Source organism: Dysidea avara, chromosome 1 (genome assembly GCF_963678975.1).
Source record: "Dysidea avara chromosome 1, odDysAvar1.4, whole genome shotgun sequence".
Taxonomy (NCBI): domain Eukaryota; kingdom Metazoa; phylum Porifera; class Demospongiae; order Dictyoceratida; family Dysideidae; genus Dysidea; species Dysidea avara.
Window position 1 is genome coordinate 63,104,729 of NC_089272.1, and position 15,524 is coordinate 63,120,252.

At 38.3% G+C, this 15,524-nt stretch overlaps 1 long non-coding RNA gene across 1 annotated transcript; it reads right to left on the reverse strand.

The window, feature by feature from the left end:
- Positions 1–607: 607 nt before the first annotated feature.
- Positions 608–15,524, reverse strand: LOC136240471 (uncharacterized). The gene is made up of 4 exons (XR_010693827.1): positions 15,149–15,524; positions 4,594–4,979; positions 2,710–4,418; positions 608–936 (listed from the first exon to the last, which is right to left on the reverse strand). It is a non-coding gene; the product is annotated as an uncharacterized lncRNA (long non-coding RNA).

Genomic DNA, 15,524 nt, shown 5'->3' on the forward strand with positions numbered 1-15,524 from the left:
ATGTAACACTTGAGTCCTTAGACTGATTCACTTGCTCTTAGTATCAAAATACAGCCAGATACTGTAGCAACACTTATAGAAAATTTTAGGTGATTATATGCCATGACAAAAAAAGTTATGCATCTTCAAAGTACAAAAAATGGGTCAAATTTTGTGTGTGAAAAAGGTACCTTTTCGCAAATCCGGTCACATATGTAGATATAGATTTTTTTTTTTTTGGTGTATTGTAATTTAATTAGTTAATGTAAGTCTTGCCAGGGCTCCTGTACTGATCCATCAGCACATGGTACCCCTGTGTCTAGGCCCCTGTATGCTTGTAATGTATATTTTGTCTTAATCATTAAGACATTTATTCTCTCGATACTATAGCCGTAAGGCTATAGTATCTATGATGTTATAGGTGCGGTAGCTAAAGCCCTCTAATAAAGTGAAGGAGCTTTGTTTCACTCCTCTTTGGTTTAGACCTATGACTGCTTGCAAAATAATAGATCTACTTCAACTCAGAGAGATCATGTGATCCACTGGGTTCAACAAAACTTTGACTCGCCATACTCGTGTAACTTACGATGATCACAAAGTCCTTGTGTCATCATAGTCAACTATAAAATTTAAGTACAAACCATATATATATATTTTTACGAATAGCAGAATGGTGACATCCACAAAGTACATACAACAATGTTAACACTATTCAGTAACCAGGAGCCAGCCACACCACTTTCATCAACACTGTGACTCTTAAGTACTGAGATCACATCATTTCAAGTTCCACCACATTTCTCTCTCAACCATTCTTCCTACAAGCTTCACTACTCTAGTCCTCTTCAATCTGATCCAGTGTGTGTGTATTAACACCTAACCTGAGGCCCAGGTTGAACCACTTTGTAGAACAACAACTACCAACATGTTCTATTAGGTCTGATAGTGTAGGAGGATCTGTGAAGTGCACACATGTTATAATATGATGTATTATACCTGTAACCTTGTGTAGTATGTGAGTGTATGTGATGTATAAAGTGCCTTTGGGACTTATTTGACAAGGCCACTATTCAAACCAAGAGGTCAGCAACAGGCCTGTGATTGTTTTTACTCAAATTTTGCAATCTATACTTGCTGTCAAAACTAGTGTTGCACCGATATCCAAATTAGCCGATTATTCCGATAACCGATATTAAGCAACAGAATTAGCCGATACCGATAACCGATCCGATATACACTAATAACACTAACACTCATCCTCATCATTATTAAATGGCTCATATTAGTGACATAACCATTGATATACAGCTCATTCTAGGCTAAAATGTAAAGTTAGATGTATACCACAAGTAAAAGTTACTCATGGTAAACAGGTTTTAAGTACATTTTACTACTGCTATACAGTTGAGACAAGTGGCTGGCACTACATAGAAACCTAAAAACCTCAGTTTATTGTTGGGCATGGCCTAAACCCTGACAGTTTATTATGGGCATGGCTTGTAGTCACCGCTAAACCATTAACACATAACTTGATTAAAATGCCAAATAACTTATGTCTAGCCTCCCCCACATCATTATACTACACAGCGCAGTGGAGATTAACATCGGCCTTGATTTAATCAAAACCGATTAATCGGCTAGTAGCCAATATCGGCCGATACCGATTATTGAACCGATTATCGGTGCAACACTAGTCAAAACTCCAGAAATCTCTAACCTGAAATCTTGAAATCTTTGTGAGATCTTAAAATCTTGGAGGTAATTCTTACCCTATTGTGGACCCTTGATTCACACACACACACACACACAACACAACACAACACAACACACACACACACACCACATTACAAGGCAGTCATATCTACCTAGTGAAACACCAGTTAGACCACCTAAATACTATTCACTTGCGATGAGTAAATTATTATTATGTTTTTAACAGACAATGTCTGGGGACCGGCCCAAAAGAATACAATCACAATACATACTACATCTACACATCCTCTTTACATGGCAGGACTATTACCCCCAAGGGAGGCTGTACCATGTCTTATAGGAAAATGTGTAGGTCCTACCTGAACCTTGACTGTATGAAGCAAAAAAGCAACGCCTCTGGCAGTTCTTTTATTACTGTCCAGTGTCCAAGTAATCCAAACACCTGAACTCCACTGGTCACAATGTGCAATGGCGGATCCAGGATGGGACATTTTACCCCCCCATTACCTTGTGGAGTAGCCATAACTACCTACAGATACTGAACTTTATGTCAGGCTAGGATCAATTTATAACTCATGATGAAAATATGCACATTTTACTAGCATTTATTGTTACAAATCAAGGCGAATCAGTCAAACTAGCTGTAAAATTGTCACTTAACACATTCATGCGTACTAAGCACCTCTAAAAATAATTACCATGTTGCTGCTTTTAAAGACATTTATAGTCTTTTAAGATTTAACAACCATCTGCAAAGGCCAAAATGGCTAAACAAACACTGAGATACTACTAAGAGGTGAGTTTTTTTAATGCTTCAAAAAATGCAGCAAAAAACAAGAGAATTTGGATCTCCCCAGCCACTTCCAACTTAGCCTGTTTGTGCCCCTCCCGTTGCCAGCAGCTGGGTCCGCCCCTGATGATGTGAGTAAAGTTTCTTGCTCAAGGACACAGTGGCAACTGGGAATCACAAAGCTAGAAACTTGCAATCACATACAACACAACAACACATACACTGACTTGACAATTTCCCTTGTTCAGCTTCACTGAGAGATGTCATGTCAGGTGGAAACATCAACATCATTGAGTTGGATGATAATAACGGAACTATGGGGAGAAGTGATGGACACATAGGAAAAAAGTAAATTACTACAATCTGGACACTTAGTAAGGTCACAAAGTGTATATACAGGACACTTAAACACTATTGGTTGGCTACAAAGACGGCGACCCAAGGAACAAACTTACAAACCAACAATGTCTGATTCATCTACTGTAGCCTAAACAGTCACAAATTATTACCTAGTATTACAGATGCAACTCTGACAATTAACCTTCTCCCCACCCGCATAGGAGAATTACAAATGATAGGTGTTTGTATTGTTGTGTTGCCAGACCAATATTATGTGCCTTACTGTTTATGTACCACTCTGCGTGGGCAGTTTATAGGCACCGCCAGTACCATAATTTGTATATGGCACTATTACAGACCGCAGCAAGTACATTATAACTTGTAATGCACTGTTTGCGGTTTTGCAGACTGCAAGGAGTGCATAATAAGTTACAATGCACTGACTGCAGTGCAATATACAGATATTGCACTGGCTACGGTTTTGTGCAGCATTGCACAAGTGCCGCAGCCTAGACCGCTACAACACCTCACAGATCACTTGAATTTTTTTATAGCCTGACATGTAAAAGTCGATTGTGGGCCACAACATCACCAATACATATAATGTTTACATATTTACCAAGCAGCCAATGGCGATTGAAAAAGCCAACACGGTGGCCACAACTCACCTACATACATAAAACCATATTACATACTAGTCTGGTGCCATGATTAAATCGTATTCCCTTCAACAATGACTCAATAAGCTATTATATTCTAAATAATGCTCACCGTTACATTTGATTGTGGCAACCAGTTTTTCACCAGATTCAAGTTTAGCCAGTACAGACAGTAAGAATTAGACTAGTAGCTAGGTTTTGTTTACTTAAACCGTCTATTAGTTGCTTTTTATCATTTGAGAGAATCACTACGGACAATTGAGTGATCAAGTACAGTATGCTGAGCACTACATGTTGAGAGTGGAACAGCAAATGCAGGTTAGTGATATAGCCCATAGCGCACTAGCTTTCAGTATCTCAGGTGGCTTCGGTGTTGTGGAGGGAACGTCACTGCAATGCTCGGCTCTGTCACCCACAATCAGTGTTAGAAACCTGGCCTTTATAAGAGGTGCAGCTGTCTTGTGAGACTCTCCCCACCTATTAGGTGGGTGGTACATAGCAGTTATACAACATGCACTCGTGCTCTGCTTGTATAAACACACTCGTGCCCATTGTATCACTATATAATAAACACCAAACTTGGCTATAAAAAGATGACACTTATACCACCAATTTTAATTCTACTAAACCTCATAACAGATGATATATAGACTACCCAATAGGGAGTAAGGGCATCTTCAGAGAGGCAAGGAGGGAGCAAAATGTCTCACTTGTCTCTACCTAGACAAAAAAAACAGCTCTCACCAGACTAGACCAATTATAGCCAATTCTATTTTAAAAGATCAGTGTGCAATGTGTACTGTCAACACAAGACATGTGATAAACAGCTCATCAAGACATCAACAAGCTAACCTGGTGCATTTCCATCATATTCAGTATCCTGACAAGGTTGTGCTGTCACTGTCACACTGTCCTCTTCCAAACTGTTTTGTATGTCCCTAGCAAGGTAAGAATATGATCCACTACCATCTCCAAGAACTTGTAAAGTAAAAACTGTCCATATGATTAGTGTCTAAATGTTGAGCAATATGTTTCAAAAAAACGAATATCTCTTACAATCTCATGTTTACACCTACAGGTTTTGTCCCTTTGTCCGTGACAATGACTCTGTACCTTGGAATAATGTTTAGTGATCCTGTTGTAAATGCCTCAGTTAGTAGTACAATATTAACTTGAAGCAGCCAGTGAATTCATCACAATAGAGAAATATTATTCGTGAGAGGTTGGATATCCATCATTCTAGATGTCACAAGTTTTCAGCTACTGTAATGTGTCATATTCCACAGACAGAACAATTAAATTTCTCCCATGACATTTCTCCCAGTGAATGATCTAACCATTCCATAAACATAGCCCTACAAGCTGTCTCACTGTCCCTACTATCATGTTGAATAGTCTTCAGTTCTTTAGAGTCTACACCAAGTTGTAACCCCATCTCAAACCATTTGGTGTTCATACTGGGAGTGACCAGTTCTGTTAGATTTTCAGAACATCAGATCCTGTAATGAATAATGAATGTCACTGGAACACTATCACATGAAAACACAGGAACATACCTAACTGTCTTACAGAAATGCGTATGCCACCTACATGCATGCACCCACTATGGTTGGGCAATATTTCAATATGATCACATGTACACAATATGTACAAATACTGAGTACTGCAGCTATTTTGAAAATACCACAATACAATGTTATTACATTATCTGCATAATTGCTAACAGATAACTGTTATTGACAATGCTATAGTTTGAATTACACATCAGTGTCTCATTCAAATACTTTGATCCATAACTATACACTAAATAAATTTTATAATTTTCTCAAAGTTGCACAGTCCTGAAAACTGGACCTAATATATATGCCTTAGACAAAACACTGTAACTTTCAAGTGTACCTCCTATGGCTATGTCTACTTGTGATGTAATAAACATTAAAATGGTACCTGGGGTTTTACCCTAACACTAAACTGTAAGACCACAACCTGCCATGCAAGCAGCCTTTTAGTAAAGATACACGTAAACCCTATTACATACCTTTATAAAATCATACGTAAATATCAGTATTTTGAATGTATATTGATAATCAAACTAATAGTCACTATAATGAGATGGTTTTATTAATAAGGTACACTGTATGAACTCTGAACTACACCACAGCTATGTTTGGTCACCACATACTGTACAGTGGCTACTACATGAAATTCCCTGCCTGCCTGAAATTTCACTCTGTAATACATAGAGAATACCCCTCACTACTAATACTCAACTTATAGTAGTGTGTACAACAATGACAGCTAATGCAAAAATGGCAGAATTTAGCCCAGCACTGCAACATGGTTAGCTTACAGTGAGTGCTTGAGACTAGAGATGGACCGATACCACTTTTTACCGATACTTCCGATACAAGTATTTGTACTGAAATTAGTTGCCGATTCCGATACTAAGCATTGAAACCTAGACAAGTTTATAGAAATTTCACTGTTGTGATACATAGCCAGCTATTAAAATAATTAAATATCACAGTAATTGATTGATCTCAGTTCAATCAAGTTTCAAAATATTCATTGTATAAACAGCTAAACATCATTGTGGATTACTAATTTCTTGATTTGAGGTAGTTTTCTTGTAAACTTATTGATTAGGTATATTAATTGCGTGGGCAGCCAATGATTATACAATATTTGTTACAGCCTTGCAACCAAACTCTTTCATGAAAAAGCACGCTAAATTTATTTCTTTGAGGAACAACTGCACTGCCATTTAATTACAAAGGATTCATGTGCTCTAATATATTAGAATACACACGGAGCAATTGTAGCAATACTTGGAAAAGAGTAACAAAGGCTTTGTTTTCACTACTTTGCTACTGGAAACTTAACTATAGATGGTTTAATAAAAGTGGTGAGTGTCTACTGATGGTATCTGTACCTCATATTATTGATAGCGATCCGATACTGATACCACTGGTATCGATCCACCTTTACTTGAGACAGTAAGAAATGGGGACACTAAAGCCCAGCAAATTAACAATGATGTAGAATGGCTATAAGTAGTTAAAACGCTAATGCAATAACACACAGAAATGAGAGAATAAGCACATACTGTGCTGGTGTTACTACATGACAAGGCAATAAGCCTTTTCCATAATGACGTCACATCGGTTTTCTATTTGGGGTACTCTTATATTTTCGAGTATTGCACCCTATGACAACAAGTTTTTCATGAACCATTTAGTTGTTAATAAAGGTGATATTGAAGCCAAGTTACCAGGTATGGTTACAACGTATATAAAGGAATGTTATTACTACTCAGCCTTCAAAACCAGTCAAAATTTTCAAAACCCACGTAAATTATGTAATTTTCCTGTGTTATGCCCATATCTGTTAGTTTTAGCTTGATATCTTCTTCCTGAATCACACAAACGATCAATCTTCCTTTGTTACCCAATATCACCTGTACTTGAAAACATTAGAGTCCCCCAAATAGAGGTTGCCATTTTTTGCTCTAAGGAAAGGCTTATAACTGCAACTATCACATGGTCATCTGCAATAATCACATACCAACCCTAGCATGCACACACACATACACACATTATACAATACATTAATGTTGAGTTTACAACAAAAGCCCCCACAAATCAACTTACTATACATACTGACTGGGAGAATACCACATTAAACCATCACAACAAATTAGGTCAGTACTGCTGACTGACTAACACACTGAGCTGAATAGTAATCTGGATGGGATCTGGTTTAATTGAAGCAGAGTATGGGTAAAGAGTATGGATAATTTTGGATAGCATCTTGTAAAGCGAGAGGATTAGTGAGTATGTAATACACTCCATAGACAGAAAATGAAACATCAACTTGGCATAGCTCAATCAGTTCATACTGCTATTTATTTCCAACTGTGCCAATCTGTACCCAGGTTAGAAGATATTGTGAACATGGTGATAGTCTCTCAAGAAGACAAAATTTTACCTTATGACATATTAGTAGTAGTACATGTAAATCACTATAGTTACTATGTATCTAATCCAAAACAGCCAAGCTGTAAAAAAAGTGTGCGGCCCTCAGAAAGGCTATGGTGAAAAAAGATGTGAAATCCAAGGTGGCGGCCAAGAAATGGCTGTGATGGTAGGTTAGTGGTAAAAATTTTAATAATGACAATTCAGGTGAATTTTTGTGCCGCTTCACAAAAATTCACCTGAATTGTCGTTATTAAAATTTTTACCACTAACCTACCATCACAGCCATTTCTTGGCCGCCACCTTGGATTTCACATCTTTTTTCACCATAGCCTTTCTGAGGGCCGCACACTTTTTTTACAGCTTGGCTGTTTTGGATTAGATTTCATTTCTTTTTGTATTTGTATACCCCAAAGCCGGCCTATGGCCAGCTTTGGGACTTTTTTAACCTATGTTTTTTTCTTTACTACAGGAAGAAGAAAAGATGAAGTAGATGTACTTTAAATATTTTATCAGTAAATGTACAAATTATATATACTGTATAATACATATGTGACCGGATTTGCGAAAAGGGGTCCAATTTGCCAACTTTGACAATTGATAACTTCAGATTGGAAAGAGCTATTGCCTTGATATTTGGGCAGTGGTGAGCACCACTATAGCTGAATACATGGTGAAATGTTCAGGTTAATAATTATGTTACTTGAACACTGAGTTATGGTCTCCAACATTTACGGAATTGGATGTGTGTGGAAGACCCCTTTTCGCAAATCCGGTCACATATATTGATTACAGAAATCTCCATGGTGGTTTCTTTGTAACTGAACACTCTACAAGGTGACTTCTTCTAATTGCTCTCTCTACAGGGTGAATTGTTTGTAGCTGAACGATCTACAAGGTAACTTCTTCTAGCTGATCTCTCTACAGGTGATGTGTTTGTAGCTGAATTTTGTATAGGTGATTTGTTTGCAGCTGAGCTCTTTACAGAATGGTTTCTTTGTAGCTGAACTCTCTAAAAGGTAACTTCTTCTAACTGATCTTTCTACAGGGCAATTTGTTTCTGGCAGAATTTTCTACAGGGTGATTTCTTTGCAGCTGAACTCTCTACATGGTGGTTTCTTTGTAGCTGAACTCTCTACAAGGTAATTTCTTCTAGCTGATCTCTCTACAGGGAGATTTGTTTGTAGCTGAACTATCTACAAGGTAACTTCTTATAGCTGATCTCTACAGGGTGATTTGTTCGTAGTTGAATTCTGTACAGGTGATTTGTTTGCAGCTGAGCTCTTTACAAAATGGTTTCTTTGTAGCTGAACTTTCTCCAAGGTAAGTTCTTCTAACTGATCTTTCTACAGGGTGATTTGTTTGTAGCTGAACTATCTACAAGGTAATTTCTTCTAGCTGATCTCTCTACAGGGCGATTTGTTTGTAGCTGAATTCTGTACAAGTGATTTGTTTGCAGCTGAGCTCTTTACAGAATAGTTTCTTTGTAGCTGAACTCTCTACAGGGTGATTTGTTTGTAGCTGAAATCCCTACAAGGTAACTTCTTCTAGCTGATCTCTCTACAGGGTGATTTGTTTGTAGCTGAACTCTCTACAGGTGATTTGTTTGTAGCTGAACTCTACAAGGTGATACTTCTAGGTGATTTCTCTACAGGATTCCTTGTTTCTAACTGAACTCTCAACAGGGTGATCTGTTCATAGCTGAACTTTCTACTGGGTGATTTGTTTGCAGCTGAACTCTCTAAATGGTGGTTTCTTTGTAGCTGAACTCTCTACAATGTGACTTCTTCTAGCTGAACTCTCTACAAGGTGACTTGTTTCTAGCTGATCTCTCTACAGGGTGACTTGTTTCTAGCTGAACTCTCTACAGGTGATTTGTTTGTAGCTGAACTCTCTACATGGTGGTTTCGTTGTAGCTGAACTCTCTACAAGGTAACTTCTTCTAGCTGATCTTTTTCACTGCATATTTGTTTGTAGCTGAGTTCTCTACAGGGTGATTTGTTTGCAGCTGAACTCTCTACATGGGAGTTTCATTGTAGCTGAACTCTCTACAATGTGACTTCTTCTAGCTGAACTCTCTACAGGGTGACTTGTTTCTAGCTGAACTCTCTACAGGTGATTTGTTTGCAGCTGAACTCTCTACATGGTGGTTTCTTTGTAGCTGAACTCTCTACAAGGTAACTTCTTCTAGCCGATCTTTCTACAAGGTGATTGAGTTTTTTGCAGCTGAACTCTTTACATGGTGGTTGCTTTGTAGCTGAACTCTCTAAAAGGTGACTTCTTCTAGCTGAACTCTCTACAGGATGATTTGTTTGCAGCTGGATTCTCTACGTGGTAGTTTCTTTGTAGCTGAACTCTCTACAATGTGACTTCTTCTAGCTGAACTCTCTACAGGGTGACTTGTTTCTAGCTGATCTCTCTACAGGGTGACTTGTTTCTAGCTGAATTCTCTACAGGTGATTTGTTTGCAGCTGAACTCTCTACATGGTGGTTTCTTTGTAGCTGAACTCTCTACAAGGTAACTTCTTCTAGCTGATCTTTCTACAGGGTGATTTGTTTGTAGCTGAATTCTCTACAGGGTGATTTATTTGCAGCTTAACTCTCTACAAGGTGACTTCTTCTAGCTGAACTCTCTACAGAGTGATTGATTTTTTTTGCAGCTGAACTCTCTACATGGTGGTTTCTTTGTAACTTAACTCTCTACAGGGTGATTTGTTTGTAGCTGAACTCTCTACAGGGTGATCTGTTCATAGCTGAACTCCCTATAAAGTAACTTCTTCTAGCTAATCTTTCTACAGGGCGATTTGTTTGTAGCTGAGTTCTCTACAGGGTGATTTGTTTGCAGCTGAACTCTACATGGTAGCTTCTTTGTAGCTCTACAATGTTACTTCTTCTAGCTGAACTCTCTACAAGGTGACTTGTTTCTAGCTGATCTCTCTACAGGGTGACTTGTTTCTAGCTGAACTCTCTACAGGTGATTTGTTTGCAGCTGAACTCTCTACATGATTGTTTCTTTGTAGCTGAACTCTCTACAAGGTAATTTCTTCTAGCTGATCTCTCTACAGGCCGATTTGTTTGTAGCTGAACTCTCTACATGATGGTTTCTTTGTAGCTGAACTCTCTACAAGGTGATTTCTTCTATAGCTGATCTTTCTACAGGGTGATTTGTTTGTAGTTAAACTCTCTACACGATAGATTCTTTGTAGCTGAACTCTCTACAAGGTGATTTCTTCTATAGCTGATCTTTCTACAGGGTGATTTGTTTGTACCTGAACTATCTACATGATGGTTTCTTTGTAGCTGAACTCTCTACAAGGTAACTTCTTCTAGCTGATCTCTCTACAGGACAATTTGTTTGTACCTGAACTCTCACATGATTGTTTCTTTGAAGCTGAACTCTCTACAAGGTGATTTCTTCTAGCTGATCTTTCTACAGGGTGATTTGTTTGTAGCAGAACTCTCTACAAGGAAACTTCTTCTAGCTGATCTCTCTACAGGGAGATTTGTTTGTAGCTGAACTCTCTATACATGATTTGTTTGCGGCTGAATTCTCTACATGATGGTTTCTTTGTAGCTGAACTCTCTACAAGGTAACTTCTTCTAGCTGATCTCTTTACAGGGTGAATTGTTTGTAGCAGAACGATCTACAAGGTAACTTCTTCTTACTTATCTCTCTACAGGGTGATTTGTTTGTAGCTGAACTTTTTACAAGGAAACCTCTTTTAACTGAGCTCTGTACAGGGTGAATTGTTTGTAGCTGAACTATCTACAAGGTAACTTCTTCTAGCTGATCTCTCTACAGGATGATTTGTTTGTAGCTGAACTATCTACAAGGTAACTTCTTCTAGCTGATCTCTCTACAGGGTGATTTGTTTGTAGCTGAATTCTGTATAGGTGATTTGTTTGCAGCTGAGCTCTTTACAGAATGGTTTCTTTGTAGCTGAACTCTCTACAAGGTAACTTCTTCTAGCTGATGTATCTACAGGGTCACTAGTTTGTAGCTGAATTCTCTACATGGTGGTTTCTTTGTAACTGAACTATCTACAAGGTGACATCTTCTAGCTGATCTTTCAACAGGGTGATTTGTTTGTATTTGAACTCTCTACAAGAAATCTTCTTCTAACTGATGTTTTAACAGGGTGAATTGTTTGTAGCTGAACTCTCTACAGGGTGATTTGTTTGTAGCTGATCTCTATACAGGTTACTTATTTCTAACTGATCTCTTTAATTCTGTTCAGGGTGACTGCTCTATTAGGATGACTGCTCTATTAGAGTATCTCGATCTCGCACTTGCTACACCAAGTTGGATTTCGTGTTATAACTCCGTGGATTTAAGTCTGATTCTTCTACACCATTGAAGAGCCTTTCTAAGATGATAACTCCATCTGTACAGCGATTTTGAAAGCATTACCCCAAGCGGTTTACCTGGTAGGCGTGGCAAGCATAATAATAATAATAATAATAAAATAAAAATATTAAAAATTAGCTAATCTCGATTGCGTAATTGTTACACACTGTTGATTTTTTCGCTGTATCTTCCTGGTTTTTAGCTCGATTTCTTTCAAACCACAAAAGGTTTGAGGTTCAATAGTTAACCTATTCACCCACCGATTTTCAGCTTCTTCCCATACGCGGTTTACCCTGTAGGCGTGACAACATATTGGTGTTATTTTTCGTGCATAATCGCTCATAACTCTTTGTCTGTTTATGGTATTCCAGCCAAAGTTGGTACCGAGATGCGCCTTTATACCCCCCTTCTGTGTGCCAAATTTCAAGGCAATCGGATAACGCGTTCGAGTTTTATAGCAGTTTTTGTAAGTGTGCGACAAGAAAAAGAAAAATAAGAAGAAGAAAAAAAAAACGAAGAAACTCAGCCAATTTTTGAAGTCGCATATCTCGGGAACGCGCGAAGCGATTTCGCTCAAATTTGGAATGTAGAGTGCTGCAGTTGGGGGGCATGTCCACAGCAAAAATCGTCTTGTTTCATCAAGGAAGCACAGAGCTACGGAGGTGCGAAAATTGCGTTTTCTTTCTTCCTGTCAATATACTCACGGGTGTTACGCGCCGGCTTCTTGGGCCGCACGACACACTACCGTGTGTCTTGATATGAAAATATACTTTCATACAGTGTATATTTTAGAAATACAGTCAAGACGGGGGGGCAAGGATAAATTTATTTTTTGTAGAATTTAGTAATCCAGCATGGTTCATGTTGAGTTAGTGAATGTATCCAAGGACACTCAACTTCAGTTAACAATATTAAGTTACTATGGTTGGACCTCAGCAAGGAGTTTCTACAGGTGTATGTATTCCACAATGTGACCGTGATGTATCATACTTCATGACAGCTGGTGACATATTGGTATAACTGACGAAACTAGTCTAAACTACGGTGGTCATGACACTGTACAGGTTATTCAGCTGGCTCTATACTTTGTTTCCATAGTTATAGTACCTTTAAGTGCTTTACGCTTATTTGCTTTACTGCCTGCTTCTTGTAGTTCATTACTATTAGATGAGGAAGCTGTCAAGCTTGTGTCAGTCTAGCAACAGTGTGAACCAAGTAAGAGTTGAAAACACTCTGGCTAACCCAGAGCAGTGTTTAACTGCACTCACAACTAAAGTACAAGCCCACATAACACTTCTTACACAACAAAAAGTACATCAACACACAAGATATGAATCAAGCCATAACCTGATTTTGTGTAGTGGATCAAATTAAGATTTTGATAGAAATGGCACTGAAACACCTCATTTAGAAATCTGCTTTTTTAGAAGACAAAATCACATCAGCTTAACTGGTAGCTTCTTATCTTAAAATAGCAATACAGGTGGGCAAAGTTTTATTTCATTTTTTAGATATACAGCTGTATTAGATGGATCACATGACTCTTAGCTAGTTATAAACTTACAAAGCTACCTAACAGACTGATGATTAGTAGCATTGATGAGGTAAGTGAAGTGACAGGATGAAAAACTAACAAGTTACAAGATTATGTGGACTAAAGGTAAAATCAGACAATCAAAACTCAGTAATCAATGCAAGTTCTTTTTACCACAAAAGGAAAAAAGCAGTCTACAGCTGGCAATGAGAGACACAAGCGTGAGAGTAAAGCACCTATCAATGTTAAGACCCTACCCCCTACTTAGGATTTGACAATTAGCAACAGCACAAGTCCCACTACTCAGACATAGTGGTTGTCTAATCTCCTACCAATCCTAATTCCCACCTCAGTAAATGGGTGATTCACATGGACGTGACTAAAACATGGAACAGACTGGAAAATCGACTCACAGACTGGGGAAGTTACCTTACTGCAGCTGCTACATATTTTGATCTCAACAACATTGTTCTTCCACTAGATGTCTAAAATAATCTGACACACTGACAGTATGCTGTACTCTCTGGATTTGGCTTAAACTATTTGTATCCGATTTGGATTATTCCACTAACCTAACGTATTTGGCTTGTAACAAACTTACCTTTTGTGTTTTCGCTTGATTTATTTGGTGATTCTTTTTGTTGTACCATTGTATGTTTGTGTTTTGTAACCATTTAGTGATCGTGTAGGATTTGTATTTGTAGCCTATAGTTTTGTTTTGTAACATGTTGTGATTCTGTAGCCCATTTTTTGTTTCGTAACATTGTGTAATGCTGCAGGTTACCAGATTTTGCATTTGTGAATAAATCAATGTGTTTTAATTAGAAAGTACTGGTCGAGGTAATGGGTTGACTCCACTTTCATCACCACACTTAGAAGTGAGCTATTTTGAGTATTGCTATACATGACATGCAAGCATGTATTAATGTTTTAAGTACAGGGCATATAAATAATTGTAGTATACACTTTGCAATCGTGCTAAGCAGAAGTGGAATGGCCACTATAAGTGAGTTAGTGTGTAATGTTAGAGCTGCCACTCAGTATAATTGACGTGTTAAGGTAACCTCCCAGTCCATTTGCATATCTGTTTCCCAGTCCAGTCCGCATTTTAGTCACGTCCAATTCACATCACATGTACAAACTTGTGTGCACTGAGCTAGCCTATACTTGTGAATGCATGAGTTATTAAATGTGACCAGCTGAGCAAAAAACTAGTTGCTTTTGCACATTCCTCAGATCCATTTTATTTCTTCTGTTATTTACAGAGTGTAGTAACAAAGGAGTGGACAGCCAAAGTTTCAGCCTTTTGTGATGACTAGCCTTGGAGTTATAGTGGTAGACAGTTGGGAAAGGAATAAATCCAATTTGTACAGCAACAATATGGCAAACAAATTACAGGCACTTTTAATTGATCACGACTGCACTTGGCTCAGTCTGTTCACTATGAACCAGCAGATTGATCAAGATTGATTGTTTTCCTTGTAAGTCTTCATGTGGGCAAAGAAGGCCAATGGTAAACTCTAGTTCTACAGCATCATATATAGGTACCCAAAACTCTTGTTCCTTGAAAAATTTTCTTACTCTACGCAAATAGGTGAATCTGATTAGAGTCTTGTTTCAGTGCATGCCAAAACAATTAAAACGTGTGGAAATTCTTACTGTAGCATGCGTATTTTATCAATAGAATTTTGCCAGTTTTGCTCAGCAGATCAGTCAAAATCCCCAGTACTGGGGGTTACAAATGATATAATGCCGGGGTGACTACCCCTTGGGATAACACCCAAGCACACACAATAAACGAGAGAAAAGTACCTTGTGTTGATGTACTTGAATCATATGTAATACTGATCTTCGGATAACACCAATGATCTTTATTACGTAAGACTTTGAATGTCTTTAGCAAGATACGCGTATGCTCCGCCATGTTCGTCAACCACTTGCGGAACGTGTGTGTCTTCTTAGACGACTCTAAAGGGACGGCGGAAAACTGTAGGCGACGAGTCTTCTCTAGTTGCGTGTCCGCAGCCATTATGGCGTCTTCTTCTGTAAAGTTCACTATCTTGGCCGATCCGAACTTCGCCATCAACAGGTAATGCATCGGAGTAACGTTCTATAAACACCTCCAGACATACTTCGGCAGTAGAGTCTTCTTCTGCTACAATCATTTCAAACACGCGCATCCTAAATT